Raw genomic sequence first — 9,562 nt, forward strand, 5'->3', positions numbered from 1 at the left:
AATTCTGGCAGTTTGCTAAAAAGGAAGAGTAAATGGCAAGTAATAATAATAATAATAATAATAATAATAATAATAATAATAATAATAATAATTTTTTGCAGATGGGCTAACTACTGATACATAATTGGGGTAGTTCGCTAAAAAGGAAGAGTGAAATAATAATAATAATAATAATAATAATAATAATAATAATAATAATAATAATAATAATTTCCTTCGGTGGTGAAAGGGCGATGAAGTAACGTCCCACAAAACAGGCAGTTTCAGCGGTCGTTGGCTGTTATCCTCAAGAACATCTTGTTTCAATTTTGTAGAGTCCCAGGCTTGGTAAGACAGGTTTCTTTGATACTAACTCGACTTTCTCGTTTATTTGCGTTTGAGATTTTGGCCGTGGTGTACTGGACGATCGTTGGTTTCACTCTGTTTCCCTTTGGTTTGATGTACAGTCTTCCACAGGGACGATTCCCTTTTTGATTGGCCCTTGTACGTTTTCAAAGTAAGGTGCTTCTTATATGTTTTATAATTTTGTGTTTTCTCGTCAGCATCGTAGCTCCTGCAGAATAGAAGTCTTTTTAGTTCTTTTTAAAATTTGCTTTCTTCTTGTATGGTGTTCACTTCAGGAGGTATTTTGTTGTATAGTCATGGTGCATAGTGTACAAATGCTTTCCAGCCAGACTTACAAATGTTCTAGATTCAAATAACCTATATGCTTCACTTGCATGTCTTCTGACTACAATATTCATTTGAGGTCTAAAGAAGCTTGAGCAGTTTCTCGCGTATGTCGTATTGTGAATAGACTTGGCAAGATTTTAAGCGTGAAGGCTTGCTTTCAGGTTTGTTGGGCTGGCAAGTGGATACTGTTACTAGTTTTGCGTTTTATATTTCTCAAATATTTAGATTGTGGTGCATGAGCCATGACAGTCAGTCTGTCGTATGAAAGTTTTCAGTTTGCGGGTTTTGTACCTTCAAATACTAGTATTTTCGATTTTTTGTTTTAAACTCCAACAGTACCTGTTCAAAATGTTTGTTAGGTATTGTTGTACTGTAATGTTTGTTAGGTATTGTACTGTAGAGTGCCCTTCAACATGGTGTTTAAGACTTTGGTATTTAAGACTCAATTTCGAAGCCTATTCATTACTAAGCTGAACTTGATTGCTTGAGTGGTAATTCTATGCACTTTGGTTTTATACTAGCAATCTTATGCAGTGCTACGGATGTTTTAAATTCAACTTTATGCTGCAATATAGCAAGTCCTACGATGCAATAGGGTTTAAAGTTTCTTGAGGATTAGAGGCTTAACTCGACCACCATAGCCTTCCTAATATGGGGTATATTAAGTTGAGTTAAACTTTTAATTATTGTAGGCTTAAGGGGCAATAAACTAGCAATAACGCTTATCAGCATTTATAAAGCCTTACTTGCTGATCCTTGTCTTAGTATTTTAAGTTATCAGATGGCCCAGCTGATTGTAACCAATAGTCAGCATTTAGTTCTTTCCATTTGCTAGAACACTGTGGGCTTTAATATTTACTTATTTCAGGTCAGGGTGTGTCGTCAAATAAGCGTGCCACAACATATATTTTCTTATTTCAGGTCAGGGTGGTGTTAAATGGGCGTGCCACAATGAGTTATTCTATTCTTAGATGTACCGATACCTTATGACTAAACAGGATTAATGCGTGAGTAAGTATTTCTTAGTTGTGGCTTGAGCAACTCCCCGAACATTTTTTTTTCTTCAGAATCAAAACTCTTAAGATTTCATTTTAAGTTTAGACCGTAATTTAATGCGTTTGGTTTTTATTCAGATTCAAAACCTTAGTTTTGAGAATTTTTAAAGTTTGTCTACAATTTTTTTTTTGAGAATTTTGAAAGTTTGTCTGCAATTTTTTTTTTTTTAATTACTAAGGTTAAAATTTAACTTTTCCAGCTTTGAATATTTCGAGAAATTTTAGGATTTGTTTCAGCTTCAGAACTGTTTTCGGTTTTTTAATTTTTGTATTTGACTAGTTTAGTTACATTTTAGCATCAGAAGTTAGTTTGTGTGTGGAAGAAGTTTGTATGTGGAAGATGTTTTCAGTTTTTTTTTTTTTTTTGATTAGTTACATTTCGGCATCAGAAGTTAGTTTAATGTGTGGGGGAGAAGTTTGTGTGTGGAAGGTAATTTTTGAAAGTTTGTAGAGTATATCTAATATTTTTTTTTAGGTTAGTGGATTTAAACTTTTTTAAACTTAATTAAACTTTTGCCTTATTTGGTTTGATCTTGTAACTTCAGCTGTTTTTTTAATTGTAGAGTTTAGTTAAGTATTTTAGTTTTCAAGTTTTTGAGCAGTAACGATTTTTAAAGCTCTTGAGTAATTATTTCAGCTTCAAAAGTTTGTTTTGCCTATCAGTTTAGTTTTGCTTATCAAGTTTTGCTAATCGTTAGTTTTGCCTATCAGTTCGTATAAATTAAGCTTTGCATATAAATTCGTATGAAGTAAGTTTTGCATTTAAATAAATTAAGCTTTGCTTATAAATTCGTATGTTAAGCTTTGATTATAAATTCGTATAAATTAAGCTTTGATTATAAATTCGTATAAATTAAGCTTTGATTATAAATTCGTATAAATTAAGCTTTGATTATAAATTCGTATAAATTAAGCTTTGATTATAAATTCGTATAAATTAAGCTTTGATTATAAATTCGTATAAATTAAGCTTTGATTATAAATTCGTATAAATTAAGCTTTGATTATAAATTCGTATAAATTAAGCTTTGATTATAAATTCGTATAAATTAAGCTTTGATTATAAATTCGTATAAATTAAGCTTTGATTATAAATTCGTATAAATTAAGCTTTGATTATAAATTCGTATAAATTAAGCTTTGATTATAAATTCGTATAAATTAAGCTTTGATTATAAATTCGTATAAATTAAGCTTTGATTATAAATTCGTGTAAATTAAGCTTTGCACGTAAATTCGTGTAAATTAAGCTTTGCACGTAAATTCGTGTAAATTAAGCTTTGCTTTGCACGTAAATTCGTGTAAATTAAGCTTTGCTTTGCTTGTAAATTCGTGTAAATTAAGCTTTGCATGTAAATAGTTTTGCATTTAAAGTAAGTTTTCTTTGCCCACTTCCCAAGTCCACCTTTGCCGGGGTGGCGGTGCCACCTGCCAGGCAAAGGTGGACTTGTTGTTGTGTATGGTGACTTGTTCACCATGCACAATGGGAAGTTCAAAAACAAGCATGGTGACTTTGTCACCATGCTCAACGGGAGTTTCAAACCAACCAACTTCTAAGTTAGATTAGAACTGCAAGGTTGATAGTTTTCGTGTAGCTAGGACTTAATGGGAAGTTAGATATGGAACTTGAAATATAGGATAGTATAGAATAGGGTAAAGAACGTGCTATTATTATATAGATACAGGTGTTAGGATAAAGGTGATAAACACTAAAGTCTATATCTTAATGATACTGGGAATAGACTAGGGTAAAAAAAATGCGATAGACCTAAGGAGACGTTTGACAGTGCAAGTTATTAATAGCAGAAGGTATTACAGTACTTGAGCCCTTTGTTTGGTCATGAAATGTAAGTTTGAATTTGTTAGCGCAGCTGAGAATAGGGACGGGTAAGTGTCTGACATACTTTTATAACTTAAAATTTCATTCGCACTATTGAGCATTTCAGGGCCGTGTCTAATTGGTTTTCGTCGATGAAATCTTACCAAAGCATTGGATATGGATCGTATTTTGGAATTAACTATTTGAAGCCACGGCCTAATTGGCAGAAATATGCACTGATGTCTAATGTTGATAATTAAGGCACTTATCGGAGTAAACGGAAATTTCAAGGGAAACTTGGCTAAATTTAGTAAGCACTCAGAGGGAGGCTAGTTGTAACGTAAAGTATGACATCAGGCTTAATAGCAGTAACGTAAAGTATGACAGGCTTAACAGCAATGTTCACAGTAGTGTGATAATGATCGTAGAAACAAATATTTGACCATCGTTGAGAATTGAGAATCACGATAATACGGTTTCCATTGGTGATACCACGGGTAATAAGAATTTGGTATACTGTATAAAGTGACATTATAGCAAAGGAATATGATAAACATAATGGCAATGTTACTATTTGACTATAGGAATACATAGCAATTATAACAATTTCTATTTACATTTTCTTGATCAGTTATACAAAACTTTTGGAACTGGTGAAAGAAAATCATATTGAAATGAAAATAGGATAATTTTGAGGTGTTTGGCAAGATATTTTGGCCCGATATACCTGGTAACCTTGCATAATAGTAAATATCGCAGAGTCGCCGACGACAGGGCAAAGCCAGGTTAAACGTGACTGCTGCTTCACCTATGGCAAGCCTAGCAAATTTTCCTCGTGGCTGCAAGACTATCGTGTTGTTTTTGCAGTATGCAACAAAGAAAATCGTAAGCGTCATATGCTAAATTTTAAGTAGTAAGTGCTTAACAAGGAGATGCACAAGCACCAAAAGATTTAGACAAGATAACAAAGTTGACCTTTATAGGGGTAAGACTCGAATGACGAGTATGAAAATATTTTGTTTGTATCAAGGCCTCTGACTTTTCAGACAAAGATTAAACACTGGCAAAAATTTCTTGACTGATAAACTACCCCACTGATAGCTGCAACAACTATTTTTAAAAACTTAGTCTATTCTACTGACCACCTTACACACATGCGCGCGCGCACGCACACGCGCACATATATAAAATTTCATGTATTATGTGTTTATGTATGTACCATGTCTATATATGTATATGGCATATGTATTTATGCATATTCTATTATCATCGTCCCTGTCGTCGAAGTATGAATAATAACAATAATGATATTAATAAGAATAAAAACTGATGAAAACTGAACATTATGATTAATAATATAGTTATCAATACTTTACATGGCCGTGTGCGTAGGAAAAAAAAGTATGTTATATAAAGCATTTTTATTCATTGGCTGAATACTGGTCTTTATCCTTATCCACACAGGCCCTACGACTGTGTGGCAAATTTCATGGGTATGACGTCGCATGCTGTGAGAAAGCTTGTCCAGCGCAACAGATCAGTGAGCTCGCCTCGGTCTGCTGGGGTAGTAATGCCTGCCCCACAAGCCTTTGATAATTTTACAGCGGGTGTCATTCGCCGCTTTGTTCATGACTAGTTTTCAGCAAAGCAAGTTTTCACTGTCAGAACCCTAACGGAAGATTTGAAGACAGCCACCATTATCCCAGAAACAACCTCTGAGATATCGGTGTGGCGGCTCATGCAAGATATGGGATTCAAATACAAAATTTCTCGGCGAAAGATGTATCTTGCAAAAGAATCCCTTGACTTGGTTTGCCGTCGGATCGGCGCTCTCCGGGCTCTGAGGCGCCACCAAGAATAACGGAGGCAGATAGTTTGTCGATGAGACGTGGTTCACCACAAGAATAAGCCACAACAGGGAGTGGGTGGACACCACACAGCCTGCTACCAGTGCCACGCATAGCCGACAGGTACCATCTGGCGAAGGAGATTGCTTCGTGGTGGTTACAGCTGGCACAGCAAATGGATTTATTGAGGGTTTTCCTTTCTTACCCTGCAAAGAGTATGTGGTGATTACCACTGGGAAATGACAGGCGAGCTATTAGTACGCTGGCTGACAACTCAGCTTCTACCATTGCCGCCCGAACCATCGGTGCTGGTACTTGACAACGCACCTTATCACAGCCAGCTGATAGAGCGTGTCTATGTCCAACTACGGCAACCAAGAAAGCAGACCTTATTCCTTGGCTGGAGAGGTGCAGAATCCCTGTCCCAGACGGTGCGACACGACCAGAGCTGCTGTTCAGATGCCAACAGTACCGGCCAAAACCACAGTACACCGTGGACAACGTCATCCGAGGGTGGGGCCATGAGGTGGTTCGCTTGCCACCTGCCCACCCAGAGCTCAATGCCATTGAGCGGGTATGGGCGTGCGTGAAACGTAATGTCTGTTCATCCTTACATCGATTCACCCGGGCAGACCTGCAGGTAAGACTGGAGGAAGCCAAGCTTTTTGGTCACTCATAAGGTTTGGGCGTCAGCAGTGGAACGATGTGATTTTGAGGATGGATATTGGTCATCAGACATTCAGGAGCCTGTGGGACGTATCATTATAAACTTAGACAGCGATAACGAGGATACAGAAGACTTATACCTGGATGATGAAAATTAATAAAAGTTACTTTTGGAGTGTGCTCTTTTGTTTCCACTTTGACCTATCCTCATATAGAAATTTTACTTTCCCTTTCCATCGAAAGTTGTGCGCTTCTGATCTGCTCAAAGCGTAATACCCCGATTCACACAAAGCTGTCTTAATCTTAACTTAAACAGCATATCTTTTTACAAAATGTTATATTACAAGAATTTTTGGATTTCAGATTTCCTTCAATTTCATTTAAGTTCAGTACAATCTGTGGATTAGTGGATTATAAAACTTGGGGCATAGCCCAAGCGCTTGGACTTTAAGTTAAGAGTATCATTCAGCACCACAATGTTAAGAGTATCATTCAGCACCACAATGTTAAGAGTATCATTCAGCACCACAATGTTAAGAGTATCATTCAGCACCACAATGTTAAGAGTATCATTCAGCACCACAATGTTAAGAGTATCATTCAGCACCACAATGTTAAGAGTATCATTCAGCACCACAATGTTAAGAGTATCATTCAGCACCACAATGTAGTTACGATCAAATGAAATATATCTATATAATAAACGATGTAAATATTCAAAATAATTGAAAGAATGAGTAACTTCAAATCCATAGAAAAAAAAAAAAGATGAAACCGGGAATACAAAGGCTCGCTGATAACCACTCAACCCTACAACAATAGTGTCAGTTTCAAGTACAGTAAATGAAGTGTATAGGAACAACGAAACTGACACACATGGAATAATAAATGAGATTGTGTGATATACTAAATACTTTGGGTTTATTATGGGATTGATCATGCATTAAGGAGGTTAGAACACTTGCGTTTGTTACATTCATTTAGCAGTACTAGGCAGGTACACGTAAACCGGAACTTTAGACAATATGAAGCAGCAAACTTCAGGGTAACAATGGTTTTCACAGTGTGTGGAGGACTTTGGTGCATATTTTAAGTTATATAGGAAACGTGAATTGCGCCAGGGAATTGGTATTACAGAATTTATATTCATTTGATGCTCATTCCTTTATTGTACTTAAGACATGATTCATCGAAAAGATGAGAGTAGGGTAGGTGTTTGTGTGTGAAACAATACAAGAATCCCATATACTACTATTACTACCACTACCAACACGCGAGTCTTCATAAAATATATGGGCGGGGTGTCTAGTAAAGTATGTCAGTATAAATGAGTGGGGGGACCTTCAGTAATGACGTTTTGCTAGCCTCCCTTTGGGTGCTTTCTAAATTTAGCTGTTTCCCTTGAAATTTGTGATTTACTCCGGTAAGTGCCTTAGTTATCAACATTAGACACCAGTGCATATTTTTGCCAATTAGGCCGTGGCTTCAAATAGTTATTTCCTAAATACGATCCATATCCGATGCTTTGGAAAGTAGTTATCGACGAAAACCAATTAGAGACGGCCCTGAAATGCACAGTAGTAAATAGGAACTAGACGGGTAATACGTGGAGCTTAACGATTTTCTAAGAGGCTTAGGTCTTGGGATGTTAAAGAATCGTTTTTGACACTGATGACGTGGACTTGCCAGGTATTCTAATAGGCTGGTTAATAGTGGAAATTGTAATTCAAGTTCGGGCAGTCTGGTTAACGTCGTTCCGTCACCCCTCTCAACACCCCCACTCTCCCCCTTCTTACTCTTCAAGCAAAGCTTTCATGTTGGGAAATAGACAGTTCAGATTGCATTGCATATTTTCATTGACCCCTACCTTCATCCACCTCTCCCCCAGCGCCGAAGATTGCTTCGGGAGCCCCTTTCTTATTCCGAATTCCCCAACTTAATTTCTCGCCCAGTGGGGTTGTGCAGTTTCAATTCCCTTAAGACTGGATACTAAAGGACAAAAGTAGTTTGCATTGCATGACACCTTCCGTAGTTATGTAGCACTAAAGTTAGGTGCGGTGGTTTCAGTGTAAGATTGGTGCCCTATTAAATATATCTTAAGGGATGGCACTCTCTTTCCTGTTACTTTTTTGGGAGTTTGAAGGAACAATTATATATGGGATTGTTAATGTGAAAGTTGATGGCAGTTTGAAGTAACAATAATACTAATACCTGGGACTGTCAATGGGAAAGTTTACTCATACGATATATAGTGTTAATTATAATAATAAACTTAGAGTAGCTGCTGGGACTAACTGAACAGGCTATTTCCACTTTAAGAGGGTAGGTTATGGCATGGAAACTTAGTATATTCTAAAACCAAACTGCTTTTCTTATGCACAGGCTCTTGGTGTGGCTGCAGCAGACCATAACATCGACACTAATACTAATGGAAAGCAACGCTTTTCGTTAAGACTGAATATCCTGTGAGGATTCGAAGAGCTCTGAATTCGGTTACCCAGACGACTAGAACTCAACTTGTAGACGCTATGCATGTCTTGAGGATTAGAAGTGCTCTAAATTTGGTTACCGAGACAACTACAGCAGAACTCAACTTCTAGATAATAAAATCGTGGGAATAGTCACAGTCATAATTTTATGGCAAAAAACTTAAGTCTTGTGGTAAAAATCAGAACATTATATTAGGTAAACTTTTTGTATATTTTTTCTGTAAATGTTCTGATGTGTAAAACAAATAAATACAAAGAATTGAGTAAAATCATAGGATTGCATCCTAGATAAATGATATTCATGAAATAAGCAAAAAAATACTGCAATGATATACTTGTTAATTACCGCAAATGAAAGCTGATTCCTTGCGATGCACCAAGACCAATGATAACAAAATTATCATTAGTTTTGGTGCATCGCAAGGGATCACTTTTCATTTGCAGCAATTAACAAGTATATCATTGCAGTATTTTTTTGCTTATTTCATGAATATCATTTATCTAGGATGCAATCCTATGATTTTACTCAATTCTTTGTATTTATTTGTTTTACACATCAGAACATTTACAGAAAAAATGTACAAGAAGTTTACTTAATATAATTTGTTCTGATTTTTACCACAAGACTGAAGTTTTTTGCCATAAAATTATGACCTTCTGTGACTCTATTCCCGCGATTTTATTATCTAGAAGTTGAGTTCTACTGTAGTTGTCTGGGTAACCAAATTTAGAGCACTTCTAATCCTCACAAGACATGCATAGCGTCTACAAGTTGAGTTCTAGTCGTCTGGGTAACCGAATTCAGAGCTCTTCGAATCCTCACAGGATATTCAGTCTTAACGAAAAGCGTTGCTTTCCATTAGTATTAGTGTCGATGTTGTGGTCTGTTGCAGCTACAACAAGAGCCTGTGCACAAAAAAAGTAGTTTGTTTGGTTTTAGTATATTGTCATGTGAATGTGTCTTCACTGTCATTATTTCAGGGATGTAAGTACACAGCAAAAGTAAGCTACAGT

General features: G+C 36.3%; 1 long non-coding RNA gene across 1 annotated transcript; it reads left to right on the plus strand.

Moving 5' to 3' along the window:
• The first annotated feature begins 290 nt into the window (after positions 1-290).
• On the plus strand, positions 291-6,176 carry LOC136828562 (uncharacterized). The gene is made up of 3 exons (XR_010850108.1): positions 291-496; positions 1,594-1,683; positions 5,011-6,176. It is a non-coding gene; the product is annotated as an uncharacterized lncRNA (long non-coding RNA).
• The last annotated feature ends 3,386 nt before the right edge of the window (positions 6,177-9,562 follow it).

This window comes from Macrobrachium rosenbergii, chromosome 43 (assembly GCF_040412425.1).
Source record: "Macrobrachium rosenbergii isolate ZJJX-2024 chromosome 43, ASM4041242v1, whole genome shotgun sequence".
Classification (NCBI taxonomy): Eukaryota; Metazoa; Arthropoda; class Malacostraca; order Decapoda; family Palaemonidae; genus Macrobrachium; species Macrobrachium rosenbergii.